Here is a 14,443-nt window from a genome sequence, read left to right on the forward strand (position 1 = left end):
CCTCCCCCCCCCCAAGAATAATGGGAACTGTAGTTTGTTAAGTGTGCTGAGAATGTGTAGCTCTGGAGGAGAAAACCACAGTTCCCAGGATTCTTTGAGGAAAGCCATGTGCTGTAAAAGTGCATGGGATGTGCTTTAAATGTATGGTGTGGATCTGCCATTTATGTGTTTTATGTGGGACTGCCTTTGAAGACAATTTTTAATTGGTCCAGGATGTGGCAGTCGGGATGTCAACTAAAGCTAGCAGATTACTGCATATGACATCTATATCTGGGGTCCCCCACATGTGGTGCATGTGGGTACCTTGACAGTAAAGGTGCCCTTGACAGTAAGGGCAGTTCGGCAATGGAACCGACTGCCTAGGGAGGTGGTGGGATCCCCTTCGCTGGATGTCTTCAAGCAGAGGCTGGACAGCTATCTGCAGGAGATGCTCTAGCTGTGGATTTCCTGCTGTGAGCAGGGGGTTGGACTCGATGGCCTACAAGGCCCCTTGCAACTCTATGATTCTATGATTCTACCCTTCAACATCCCATTTGCTCTGGGAGGAAGGGTGGGATATACATTTAATTAATAAATAAATTGTTGCTCTGTCCCTCCCATTCTATTTTTTTTAAGTTGAGGGTGTGCTTTTTCCCCCCTGGTGGGTGTGCTGCCTCCGCAGGGTTAGAATTGTATATAGAGATATTCCTTCTGTTGTGTTAAATAAGGCATTTATTAGGTTAAGTTATGGAACTCTAATGGGCTGTCTCTATGCTCCCTTAGCCTCATAGTAACTTCCTGTCAGGTGATATCACCCCTCTCTTTAATTGGTTAGTTATTTTTTCCCTCCAAAAACCTGCCTCAGTTTGTTTCAGTCATCAGTGAAGCTAGCAGCAGGCCTAGTAGCACCAGAGGACAACACTCCTTTTTTACCTATCTCTCTCTCAGAAGCTATCTCGCAGAAGCTCTCTCTCTCGCAGAAGCTACTTCTCTACCAGAATTGCCTCTTGCAGAAGCTTCTTCCTCAGAAGGTAACTCTCCACCATTTAATCTACCTCATCAACAATCCTACAATATAATTTACCTGCTACCAATCACAGACCTAGCAGATTAGGTAGGCAGCAAACGTCCCCTAAAAGAATAACAAAAGGCCCATCTAGTAATTATTAATGTTGGGATGTATCTGTTTTTTATAGGAGCTGGCACAACTGTATGAAACTGAGCTGAAATCATTGTGGTAAGAAGAATTTTTAGACAGGAATTCTTCTTAAATGCAACAGTCACTAGGCTGAGCATTACTCCCTGTTGGTGCCTTCTGGGTGGATCCCTAGGCCGGAGACTAGGCTGATCAGAAACAACAGGACAACATTCTCTCTGTGGATACTTCAGGTTTAACATAATAATAATTAAGGTTGAAATGTTATACCTGGGTGTAAACCCCACTGAACTAGACGGGGCTTATGTCGGGGTAGATATATACAGGATTGCGTGGTCAGATATGCTTAGTAGGAACTTGGCACCATGTGGCTTATCAATATGTTGAAATTAACTCTTAGAATGATCATCTGGATAAAGCCTAATCCACAAATCTGTGCTGATTTTTCCCTCTCTTTGATAACAGCTGCGCTGTAGCCAATTAAGGAACTGGGTGTTCCCTGGACAAGTGAACAATTTTTAATATTTACATTGTACCCATTTTTCATCTCAAGGAAGTCCCACAAGTTGCTCAAAGAGCAAATCCAAGGCCGTGAAAAGGAGAAGGATCGACTGCATGCGGAGAATGGCATCAATGAAGGCATCATGCGATCCCTAAACGAAATCCTCAAGGAGAGTGACATCCCGGGAGACAACAAAGATGTAGGGAGCTTGAAACTGATCATGAAAGCCCCTTGGCCCCTCATCACTTCTTGTTTTATACTTCATACCCCATTACAGGCTTGTCTTGCTGTCATAACCTGTCAACATTTTAAAAATCCAAAGAGGCAGAGTTAGGCTTGTTCCCATGATCTTAACTTCCCTATCAGCAAAGTTAAAAAAGGAAAAAAGTAAGGCTGTTTATAAATTTAATATCGGCCTAGGTCAGTGGTTTTCATACTTGCAAACTTCAGGCAACTCTTCCCTCTTTGAGGGACTCCCGCCTACTGCAGAGGATTCTGGGAAGTGTTCAAGGATGTACACTATAATTCCATGCAGAGCATTGGTCAACTTGTTGGGTATCATTGTCACTTCATGTGAAGTAAGAGAACACCTTAGAACAGGTGTCGGTTGACTTCAGGCTTACATGGTGTGTATACTGTTTTTTAAAGTGTATTTTAAATTTATAAAGCAAAAGTCCATACCCAGGATGTCTTTTAACAGCTAAGGCATAACTTCCAATCTGTATTACATGATCCTGAGTATGCATTCTTGCTTAAGGACACAAGTTCTTTCCTGGATCAAATCAAAGCTCAGCACACTTTGCAACCAGCAGGCACCAAGCAGCACACCAAAAATTGGCCATTGAAGTGGGCCAGAAATTACCTTCTGCCCATCCCAGCCCTAAAAACACTCAGCAGCACTCCCTTGCAGCTGTGCATTGCAGAGGAAAATCAGTAGTGGCAGGGAAGTCCTCTTTCAGGGAAGTTGTCTACCATCTTCTCGTTGAGGAATCCCTAACAGACTTCCACAATTTGCCAGGTTTCCGGGAGCACCAGCTGAAAACCATTCTCCCAGGTTTTAGCTCTACTGGTGCAATGCCACAGCTTATGGTGTATGGGTTCTTGCACAGCTGATCAAAGGAATGGGCTGCTTTATATTCCCAAATATTGCTTAGTATTTCCATACGTTAAGACATATATATATATATATAATTTGCTTGTACAAAAATTAGCCATTTTTGGCAAGTTATGCAATGTCAGATATGAGACTCAAAGGTGTGCCACAATATATATGTGGCCATCTGTGCACTCTACACATTGGAGGGATTTTGTCTCAAGTCTGCTCAGCGGAGGAGCTAGCAGCAGTACAACACTAGAGAGGCAAGACAAGAGAACAAGCATGATTCTAAGCCAGCCTTCCCCAATCTGGTATCCTCCAGACATTTTGGATGACAACTTCCATTGCAGTCTCTGACCACAGGCTATGCTGGCCAGGGTTGATGGGAGTCGTAGTCCAGAACATCTGGAGAGTAGCAAGTTGGGGAAAGCTGCTCTAAGCCATAACCCTGCAGGCACCACTTGCTTCTTTTCAAAAATGCCACAGAAACGCCCTCTGCCTGAGCCAGTTGTTTTACACATAGCACAGGATGGCCACACTTTGGGTTTTTAATAAACAAGAGCCTTAGGAATACACCTTTAATGAAATAAAAACATTTTTAAACCTTTCTTAAATTATTAAAACTCCTATATAAGAAACTCACTGTTGGTTTTCACCTAAGAGCTCTGTGCTAGCACCTAAGGTCTAGCACCGCTAATCTTACCCTGAGTACCAACAACACAGTTTAGAAGTGCTGAGTGATGAAATAAATACTTCCTACCTCTTTGGATGAAAGGTCCCAGTTGAGCCATTTGCCCTGATGAGCAGAAAGGACATTGAAAATGCAACTCGCATGAACAATGCAGTGCTAGTTACATACACATTATTGCCATTCACATGAAGGCAAAACACCAGCTTTCTAACTGCTCAACGAAGGGCGGAAGAAATCTGAACTCATTTCAAGCTCTTGGGGTATGGGGAATATTTTTTTTTAAACCCCACCACATCAGAAGCCAGTTAACAGCACACATGCACTTGCTGCCAATTCTCCCTGGCAAATGCCATCCCTACCCCCCTGAAGTTAGTTCCACTTTGCTCAGTGGAGCTTAGTTATAATTGCATCACTAACTACTTTAATTTTAGGTCCAAATGAGACCAGACAACAGAGATCTGTGTTGTGCCCCAGGCACAAGAGGAGTTAGCTCAGGGAGAAGAGTCAGATGAGGACGAGGTCCCTGGGAGCGTTGAAGGAAGGGGGAGCGCAGTCAGCCTGCAGACTCCATCGGCCAGCCCCTCCATCGAGGCAGTTCCTGCTCCGTCTGCAAGCTCCCGCCTGAGCCATTGGGAAGCGACCCCTTGCATGCGCCAACCACCTGGCACTTCAAATGCTTCCCTGCCAACCAGCTTCCCGCTCACTGAAGCCGAGCCGTCACCTCGCAAAGTCCCGCTGTCAGATGGGCTGACAGAGGCTCAACCCCCCTCACCCCGCACGAGACGGCACAAGAAAGGGGACCTTGAGAGGGTGGAACTTCAGAGGAGCCATCAGTTATGGGCGAAGACCTTCCCTACTTAAGCAGGTGCCTGCCCAGGCTCTAGTGCTGATTCGACTCTCCCCACATGCTGCAGAGACTGTTTAGGTAGCTTAGCTAGGGAAAGTAGTGAGCTAGAGTAGCCAGGTTTATGAAGCACACTGCTTTGGATGTAACCATCACCCTAATAAAAGAAGAATTAAACCAAGCCTCGCCTCCATCTCATGTCTCGGGCTCTGGGCAGGACAATCTGTAACCATGAGAACATGAGAGGAGTCTGCTGGATCAGGCCAACAGCCCATCTAGTCCAACATTATGGTCTCACAGCAGCCGTCCAGATGCCTACAGTGTATAGCTAAGAACTAGATCTCCTGTTTCTTGACCACTAGCAACAGCGAGGGGAGGGGGGTTAATACAGACCAGGACCATGGTGCTGGGGAGAGGGGCATACCTCTTTCCTCTGTCCTTTTTCTGATGAAAATTCTCTCCATCCCCCACATGGTTACTCTCTGCTGCATTTGGGAAAACTTGATGTGTGCACAGCCTGAATGTGTTCCCTTTCTCTAATGGTGCAAATAGCTGCTTCAGGAAGATGATGGTTTTCATGGGGAAAATAGGAAAGAGAAACACTTTTCCCCAGCACCACATACTCCTAGTCTAGACCTGATATTGGACAAAATGTAAAGAAGCAGGAGGCCCAGTCTAGTTTGACCCAAAGAAAGCAACTTACACAGATGAATGTAATACTGTAATGTATATTCACCTTCCAAGTTACCTTCCAAGTTACTAAGGGTATTTCCAGAGGGTCACTGTTTCCGAGTTGGATTCAATTACATACCAGCAATTCAGGATGCACAATTAAAGTGGTTTGGTAGTTCTTATGCAACAAACATTCTTTCCCAAAAGATCAGACTTTTTGCAATAAGGAAAGTGATGGGAAAATGCACTGGAAAGTACGGGATAACACTTTCTTGACAGATGCAACATCATCTAACCTTTTCACAAACAAATCAGGATGATTGTTCAGTGAACAGGTAGTCTGGATGCACCCAAAGAGAGAGCAACAGAAAAGACTAAGGTTGGTGCTAGAGGAAATGCCAAAGGAAGACAAAGGGAAGCAGTTTTAATCTATCGTTAACTAATTAACACACCAATTAACTGATTAATGCTTTCTGTTTGAGAAAGGAGATAAGCAGCGTCTAGTCTCTCTGAGATAGCTACAGGGAGAATGTAGGCAATGAAGTGAAGAGAGGCAATCTCAAAAGCTGGGGGGTGGAGAGAGACAAAAAAAGAGATGAAAGACAAAGGAATAGGGAGGATAAATATTTTACATTATAAAGACAAATGTCTGATTTCCAAGTCCCACAAAAAACTGAACACATTCCCCCCAAAAGGAATCCGCACAGACTACTGCAGAAATATTAAATTTGGATCATGATGAGAAGTTTTAGTACAGGGGTTTTCTCTAGTATATGCTCCAGGATATGGCCAGATCAATGAAGTGAATTGTTGGCATAATCGAGTTTAATTCATTTCATATATCTGACATTCAAATGGATTCCTCAACCATTAGATTTATACCCTTGAGGGTGTGGGGGCTGTCTTTAGAAAAGGGATTTTATGCACCAGGTTCCAGTTCATCAGGAATTGTCTGGTATGATCAGTTGCAATGCTGTGAATTCCTGGTCTAATCCCTTTTTTATGGAACCCATACTAGAGTAATAAAGGATGTTATTGATTAGAACTGATCTGTGGAATCCAAGAGATAACAGCTAGTTCTCTGCATACATGAAAAATGTTCTTTTCTCTTTATAGACATGCTGTCCCTGCCTTTATGGCAAATTAATAAAAACCTTATGTCAAGGCAGACTTGCACAACTGGTAACCTACAAAATGGAATGCAGCCCCCCAGCAATGGCTGGTGACTCCTCAGGAACTCAGGGCTTATCCACACGGGAACTTAACTTGGTACTAAAGAAGCTTTTACCATCGGAATAGCTTTTCAATGTCCACACTTCTTGTCCAATGGTAGCTTCCAATCTGCTGTTTTCCTTTCACACAAGTAGGGGCTCCTTTGGAAAAGTTTAGTATCACTGTTTCCTTGTGGCCCCACCCCCAATTTTACATGTTTACTCCTTCCAGAGTATCAATATTGCTAAGGGAGAAGGGGAGGGTTTTTTTGGTCAGTTTCATTGTTTCTTGTCAATTGCACCCCTCTCCCAGCTGAAGCAGAAAGGGTTGGGGTGCAATTGACATGAAACTATATGAAACTAATTAGAGGGGGGAGTGAGTGAAAGGCAAAGTAGGCAGCGGCTGCCACAGCTTTTGCAGGCAGCAGAGAGAGAGGGAGCCGGCGATGGGCATAAGAGAGCCCGCCCACTAAAAAAAAATCGAAGCAAAGCACCTACACGGAGGAGTGCAATGAAGCTGAAATGGTGTTTCCTTTTCACATTATATTTGGATTGGGTTGATACGGATTTAAAGGGGAAAACTGCGTTCTAGCTTCTGCTTGCCTGCAATGTCATGCGAACCATGCGAATTACAAAGGGATGCAAGTAGCACCACACACACACTAAATCGCCGTGTGGATGAGCCCTCAGTAAACCTATTGTTTTTGCTGACTGCCTGGGACTGGGGGGGGGGGTAAACGGGCAGGAGGATGGAGGGAGAAACCAGACCCTTTTATATAGCTGTCATGGGTTGCATTCAGCTTAGTGCGTCACACAATCTGTGCAGGCCTGCATTAGGGCAATTGGCTTATGTAGAGCAACAATACAATAGGCCAGAGGGTTGCCATGGTGGGATGCCAGGGCACCACTGTTACTCACTTGTGTGCTTATTTTTGTAGCTTCTGTAAAAACCTGTACTACTTATTCCTTTGGAAATAAACAGATTATTATGACATTACAATAAGTCTCCAGGGCTCAAAAACTGGCAATCTGAGGGTTCCCCCTTCTTAATCACAATAAGGCAAAACTGGATGTGACATTATTGGGTGAAGGCAGTTTTTATCATCTACATACAGGCATCCAAGGAGAAGCCCAAACAGCCTCAGGCCATGAGGAGGGGACGTTTAACTCCCTTTCTCCCTATGTGCAACAGGAGCAGCAATTTTTGTCTGAACCTTGGCAGGGAGAAAAGGTGTTAAACCTCCCCTCTTCATGGTCCTGAGGCCATGGGATGCTGTTTACATAGCAACATACATGCACATTAATTGCATTCATGCAGTCAAAGGAACGTCTACTCTGGCTCTTAGGTGTAGGTTTCTCATATTTACATCCAACCACAAAATCAGGAAAGCACCAATGGCAAGCCCCCTCTCCCGTCCCCCAGTAAAATATAGGAAAAAACTCCGGGATCTTAAAATAAAATGTATTCCAGGCCCAACACATTTTGGAACAAATCCCTCCCCAGATACATGTTTTAGCAGCAGCTTTTGCCAAACGTGCATTTATTGCACGTACCTGGAGTTTCCTCCTGATTTCCCCCCCTACTAATCCCAGATTTAGCCAGTCCATGGTCTTCATGCCTCCTGACAGTCCCATGGACCAATGTTGCACACCTCAGCCTTTTCTGGTCTTCACAAGGGTTCTGAGGCTAAGCACACACAACTCGTGGTAACTTACTCAGCTAGTCCCCAAACATAGGCTCAGAGGTTCCCAGATTCATTGTTCCAGAGTCCCAGATACTCTGCATACAAAAGAAATACGACAAAACCCCTTTCCTGTCCTTTTGGCATAACTGGTTGCAATTACATGCTTCTTTGTAAAATGACTTATACAGAGCTTTCATGGATGGAGAAGGATTACATAAGGTTTATATCTGTCCTCACCCAAAGTACAGATGTCCCCCAGGTCCTGTTTTAAATTGCAAAGGCTAAATTCTGGACACCATCCCACTTTCTAGCTCTTTGATTTTTTCCTGTAATGCTTCAGGACATACGATATACATAATCCTCACAGAAAATGAAGGGGGGAAAAGGTTCTGATTTCCATTTGCACAAAGGCCCGCCTCTTTATACCTCTCTCTGGCCTATAATGAAAGCAAGCTGTGTGGTCTTCAATGGAAATGAGAAGAACATGTTCATTCTTTCAAATGGAAGACCCTGGTATGAGAAACATCAAAATAAGACTATATAACTTTGAGCATTGATTTGGGAGAGTGGTAGATAATTTTATTTAATTAAACAAATGTAAATACATATGGCAACATCTGCACCAAAAGTAATGCATAAAACACTCGTCACTTAGAATATTGCCATAAGCTTTTAGCCATTTATGCATTTATTCACTGGCTCAGAGGCAGCTTGACTCCACATTGGCTAAGATCCAGCACAGAGCTATTGCGCAATACAAGGATTACTCCAGAGGGTAGTGAGTGGTAATGAGTGCATCTCCAAAATATTTCCTGCTCTTCTAGCTTTCTGTCATAGTACCTTAAGGTCCTGTCTAGCATGGTTGGCATTCTTGCTCCCCTAGTAATGGTCTTTGTCACCACTTCCTTCACCCAAACTGGGTGAAGGTATCAGTCAACCTGATGCAGTAACTTTCAGCCCTGAGAATATGCAGACCTATCTGCATTCAAAACAAAATGAAACAACGCTACCAGATTGTTCAGTGAGGCTCAGATAGGGAAGCCCCATGCTCAGTGGTGGAGCACATGCTTTGCATACAAAAAGTCAGTCCCCAACATTGACAGATAGCTCCGGGGAAAAACCCTGACTGAAACTCTAGAGAGCTGCTGCCAATCAGTGCAGTCAGTAATGAACTAGATGAACCAATGGCTTAACTTTGTAGAAGGCTGATTCCTACGTAACCACATATCATCACATGTCATGTGATACAATGCAACCAACAGGGCTCTGTGTTAAAAATGTTGTGATGTCATCAAATAACGTAACTCTTTCATCCCAAGTAGAACCTGGAATTTTGTATAACACTCCTCACACCATCTTGAGGAGGTTTGCAATTGTGCTTAACTCTTAAGGTGGGTCTCAGAGAGATTTAGGTTTAATGTGTTTCTGGGAGAGAGCATGGTATTCTCTCATATTTCCCTATGGCTCTATGTTCTTTGAAACTAATTTACGAATGAAACATGCTATGGAATTAGCATTAGGATGAGAGCAGCAAAGGATATTGGATTACTAAAACCATCTCCCTACAAGTGCTAGATGTAGTTCTGAGAGAGAAGATACATCAGATTGTAAATGGATGCTATGTGGATGTTAGCCAAAGGTAAAAAAAAAATCCCTCCTTCCCCCCGCTGCCGCTTTTCTGGCTAGACTATTTTTTTAAAAAAGCACTTGTCAGTCATAACAGCAATACAAATATATCCGCTCTTGGAAAATTAGAGAGGGGGTGAAAGGATTTGTTTTTTATTTATCAGTCTTCAAAGTTCTGTATCGCATCCATTTGAGAATTTGAATTTGAAATGGAAATTAAAAATAAAGCAGTAAAGCTAAACCTTCTTCCTCTACATTGTCCATTTTAACTGGATTTACCCTTTCCATGGAAAATCTGAGAAATTAAATAAACCTGTGAATCTAGTAAGGTTTTTAAAACACCCAGACCCACAACAGGCTGTTACCAATGATCCGTTTGTGCTATATGAAATACCCATTTGCAGTATTAGGCTTCCATTTGAAAGTATCCTACATCTCAGGTGAATGGAAGTTGACTTCCATACCTGCAGATGTCATGAACTGTCTCCACTAAGGGGCAGTTCAAACAAATGTTTGTTTGAATGCACGTCTCTCTCATCTTGTGGCAAGTTGGTCACATGAAACGATCGCTTTGCATAGATTTGCCAACACACACACACACACACACACGGCTGGCAGAAGTGTGCAAAAGAATCTTGTTCTGACCTTGGCAACCATTTCATGCAATTGGACTGCTGTGAGCTGGGACTCACTGTGTGCTCAGATTTATAGAAGCCATTGTGCATCTAGTATAGTGTGAGTGAGTGATGTGTCTTCTAAATTAGACCACATGGAGAGTGGCTAGACTAGATCAAACCTTAATGCCTATCACATGATTTTTCATTTCCCCTTCCTCAAATAATTGGAAGGTCCAAGGCTGCTAGACAGGATGGTTCCATGACAGAGTAGTATGGTCTCACCAATCAATTCTATGCTTGTTTACTTAGAAATAAGTCTCACGAAATTCAGTTTAACCTACTCCCAAGTAAACATGCACAGGATGCAGCTCTAGTATGTTTTTGTAATACCTTCTAGAAGGGTAGCCATGCTAGTCTGTTGCAACAAAAACAACAGAGAATCTTGTGGCACCTTAAAGACTAACATATTTATTTTAAGATAAGCTTTTGTGGACTAACCCCCACTTTATCAAATGCCTGAAGGGTTATCCTGAGTTACAGGTGTACATGATCATGGCGGGGGCAGGAGAATTGTAAACAATGAAGTCCTAAGGAAAGGAAATGCAGACATACAGATAGTAATCATTGCGATATTAATAGTGACCATTCACCCAAAAAAAGGTTTTGTTAATATTGGCTGTTTTTTTACAAATGTAGGGGTTACACAGATAGCAAATAAACAGATACCCAGGCTGGCAATGCTAGATTCACAGTGACATTGATCCCAAAGCAGTAGCAACAGGCTCTCATTCTCCAAGACAGCTTCTGCCACATAGCTCCAAAAATATCAGCCTGCTCTCTCTATCCAAATTTGAAACTGCTATTTTTGCTGTCTTGGAACACACCATAGCCCCAAAGTGGCCTTTCAGCCTCCACCCAGGCAGTCAGATGTATAATATCCCAGGAATTTATAATAGCCTACTGTCAATCAGAATAATTTATTGAACAGTCTATGAATGTCTTACTCTATCATGCCTAACCCCACCCCAGACACACAGTCTTTGCTTCCACATGCATGTCTTAGGGGCACTTCCATACGGTCACTATTTTTGGATGGGATTCACTCACAGAACAGCAAATTCAGGTTGTGCAATTCAATTTGTTTGGGTGCTCTTGCTCAACAAACCTGCTCCCCCCGCACCCCAGTCAGACTTTTTGCCATAAAGAAAGTGACAGGAAAATGCACTGGAAAGTGTGGGATAACAATTGCTTGATGCAATATCATATAACCTCCCTACAAACAAATCAGAATGAATGTTCAATAAATGGACTATGTTGTGTAGCCTCCCTGAAACTCTGTGCAGACAAATCAGTATGAATACTAAATAAACAGACCATCTGACTGTTAGTGACCTTAGCTACCACCTTGATTGAGACTGCCAGTACATGCTAGCAGATTTTGATGACAAAGGTGTCATGGGAGCTTTACAACCACCTAGTGGAGGCTGGTCCATTAGAGCGAATGGGGCACTGCCCCAACAACCTCAGTCTTGATTCCTCCAAGCCTATCTGCCTGCCTTCTTACTTACAACCAGTCAAGGGGGTGGCCCTGGTTGTCTGCTTCCTCCTCCTTACTCCCAGGTTTGCTGTAGTAGAACTCAGCAGGGACGATGAGGATGAAAGCCAAATTAGTTGTTCCCTCTCATTGGCTGTGCTCCATCTACTGTTGGCCTCCCTCCCGTCTGCCTAGCCTGTCCCAGTGGCCACTAGCCATCACTGCACCCATCACATGATAAAGGTTGTGAGAATCCTGACTCTGCAGTGGTGAGGGGATGCATAGGGCAAGATCTCCACGTCCTTTCATTTAGGGATGGCACTTGCTCCTTTATCATCCTCAAGACGCTGAGAGAGTAGGCAGTGGCTTCCCCTCCCATCTTGGTCCCTTCACCCACCCTGTTACAGGACAAAAGTGATGTCTGGCTTTTTACAACAGGTGAGGGAGGAGGATGGGTGAAAGAACTGATGCGAGGTGTAGATGCTGCCCTGCCTCTTGGTGCCTTGGAGCTTAAAGGGACACTGCATTGCCTCTGGGCCAAGGCCTGGAAACCCTGTGTGTAGGGTGCAGGTAAGTACTTAGAGAGCTATTACTCTCCCTGTGACAAGTTTCTCAGGATCCATCTGATCTCGGCTAGGAGATCCCAGCCGAATTTAAAACTGAAGCATCTTAACCTCACACAGATGCTGCTCCCTTCACTGAGGGTAATAATTTGCAGCCAGAAATGGCATGCCAGTTTCTAAGGGAGCCTGGTTGCTATGGAGAAATGGGAGGGTTCCCTACAACTGGTGGAGATTCATGTAAGTTATTTCCTGGGAAACTGCATTATCTATAATGGCTCATACAAGGGTAGTTTGGTATGTTGGCTTTACTAGGACGGTCTCTCTGAATAGATTTGTGGTGTGTGAAGATGGTTGTCCTTTGATAAACAGTGGATCAGCGACCTAGTGGGTGGGAGTGATCTTTCTTGTTTTCATTTGTTTTCTGCCCTCTACAGCAATCTCCAACTTTCACTGGTTCCACACTTACCCCACCAGTAAGTGCATTCCCCATCATTATAAAATAGGAGCCTTGACAAGCTGGATAGGCTAGCAGACATTATCTTCCAGCAAAGCATGTACAGATTGTGTGTCCAGCTATTATGTATTTTCTTTTAGATACCTTAAATAGTAGAGATTTTGCCTGTCTTAAAAGAGATGGGTTCTTGTTTTTGGCTGCTAGACACTTGGAAGAGTCAATGCACAGAGCTATGTCACAATCTGGATAAAATTTGCACCTGTTAATGTGTATGTGTAAATGGAAATTTACGTCTCTGAGCAAATTAAGATGATGGGCAGCACTGTAAGAAATAAGTTCTAAAAAAATGGAAGTAAGGGGTAGAAGAATGGGAGCTGACTACAAGAGACATGGGACTCACCCCATAACATGGTGATGATTTTTTAAACAGTGTTGTCCCCTCACCAGCCTGTTTTCCAGAAACTTGAACTGGAGCTTCTTGTCCTCCTCATGGAGAACCAGTGGGCAGTGGTTTCCAGGATCAGAGGCAGTATGTCTGTGAATCCCATTGCTGGAGAATAATAGCAGGAGAGGGCTATTATCACCTTCATGTCCTGCTTATGGGCTCCCCATAGGCATCTGGCTGGCCACTGAGGGAAACAGGATATTGCACTAGATAGGCCTCTGATCTGATTCTTAACCAGATTTCAGCCCTTTCATGAAAGGTGCCATCTTATGACAAGACACTGTCTTCTTAAGAAACAGCACAGCAGAAGCTGCATTTAGTTGACTGAGATCTGTCAGATAATCGACCAGGGTTATCTCCATGACATAAGAGAATGACTCCAATAACTGATAGAAGCAAAAGTTATTAAAAAAAACTTGGTAGAAAGGCCCTCAGGTTTATTTATTTATATCCCGCCCTTCCTCCAAGTAGGAGCCCAGGGAGGCAAACTAAAACACTAAAAACACTTCAAAACATAATAAAAACAGACTTTAAACATATAAAAAAGGCTTAAAACATTTAAAAAAGCAATTCCAACACAGACGCAGACTAAGATAAGGTCTCTGCTTAAAAGGCTTGTTGAAAGAGGAAGGTCTACAGTAGGCACCAAAAAGATAACAGAGATGACACCTGTCTAATATTTAAGGGGAGGGAATTCCAAAGGGTAGGTGCCACTACACTAACGGAACAGACCTCCTGATAAGATGGTATCTGCAGGAGGCCCTCACCTGCAGAGTGCAGTGATCAACTGGGTATATAAGGAGTAAGACGGTCTTTCAGGTATCCTGGTCCCCAGATGTATAGGGCTTTGTACACCAAGACTAGAACCTTGACCTTGGCCTGGTAGCAAATGGGCAGCCAGTGCAATTCTTTCAGTAGTGAGGTGACATGTTGGCAATAACCTGCCCCAGTGAGTAGTCTTGCCACCAGCTGCAGCTTCCAGACCAACCTCAAAGGCAGCCCCATATAGAGCACATTACAGTAATCCAGCCTGGAGATTACCAGTGTGGACAACAGTGGTCAGGCCATCCTGGTCCAGAAACGGCTGCAGCTGTCTTACCAGCCAAAGCTGGTAAAAGGCACTCCTAGCCACTGAGGTCACCTGGGCCTCTAGCGACAAAGTTGAATCCAGGAGCACCCCCAGACTACGAACCTGAATGTTTCAGAGGGAGTACGACCCCATCCAAAGAAGGAAACTGACCAATTATCTGAACTCGGGAACCACCAGCCCACAGTGCCTCTGTCTTGCTAGGATTCAGACTCAGTTTATTGGCCCTCATCCAGCCCATCACCGAGTCCAGGCAGCGGTCCAGGGCTTGCATGGCCTCT

At 43.9% G+C, this 14,443-nt stretch overlaps 1 long non-coding RNA gene across 1 annotated transcript; it reads left to right on the forward strand.

The window, feature by feature from the left end:
- The first annotated feature begins 898 nt into the window (after positions 1-898).
- On the forward strand, positions 899-2,448 carry LOC133375649 (uncharacterized). Its single transcript, XR_009760278.1, has 3 exons — positions 899-1,010; positions 1,176-1,368; positions 1,689-2,448. It is a non-coding gene; the product is annotated as an uncharacterized LOC133375649 (long non-coding RNA).
- The last annotated feature ends 11,995 nt before the right edge of the window (positions 2,449-14,443 follow it).

This window comes from Rhineura floridana, chromosome 1 (assembly GCF_030035675.1).
Source record: "Rhineura floridana isolate rRhiFlo1 chromosome 1, rRhiFlo1.hap2, whole genome shotgun sequence".
NCBI lineage: Eukaryota > Metazoa > Chordata > Lepidosauria > Squamata > Rhineuridae > Rhineura > Rhineura floridana.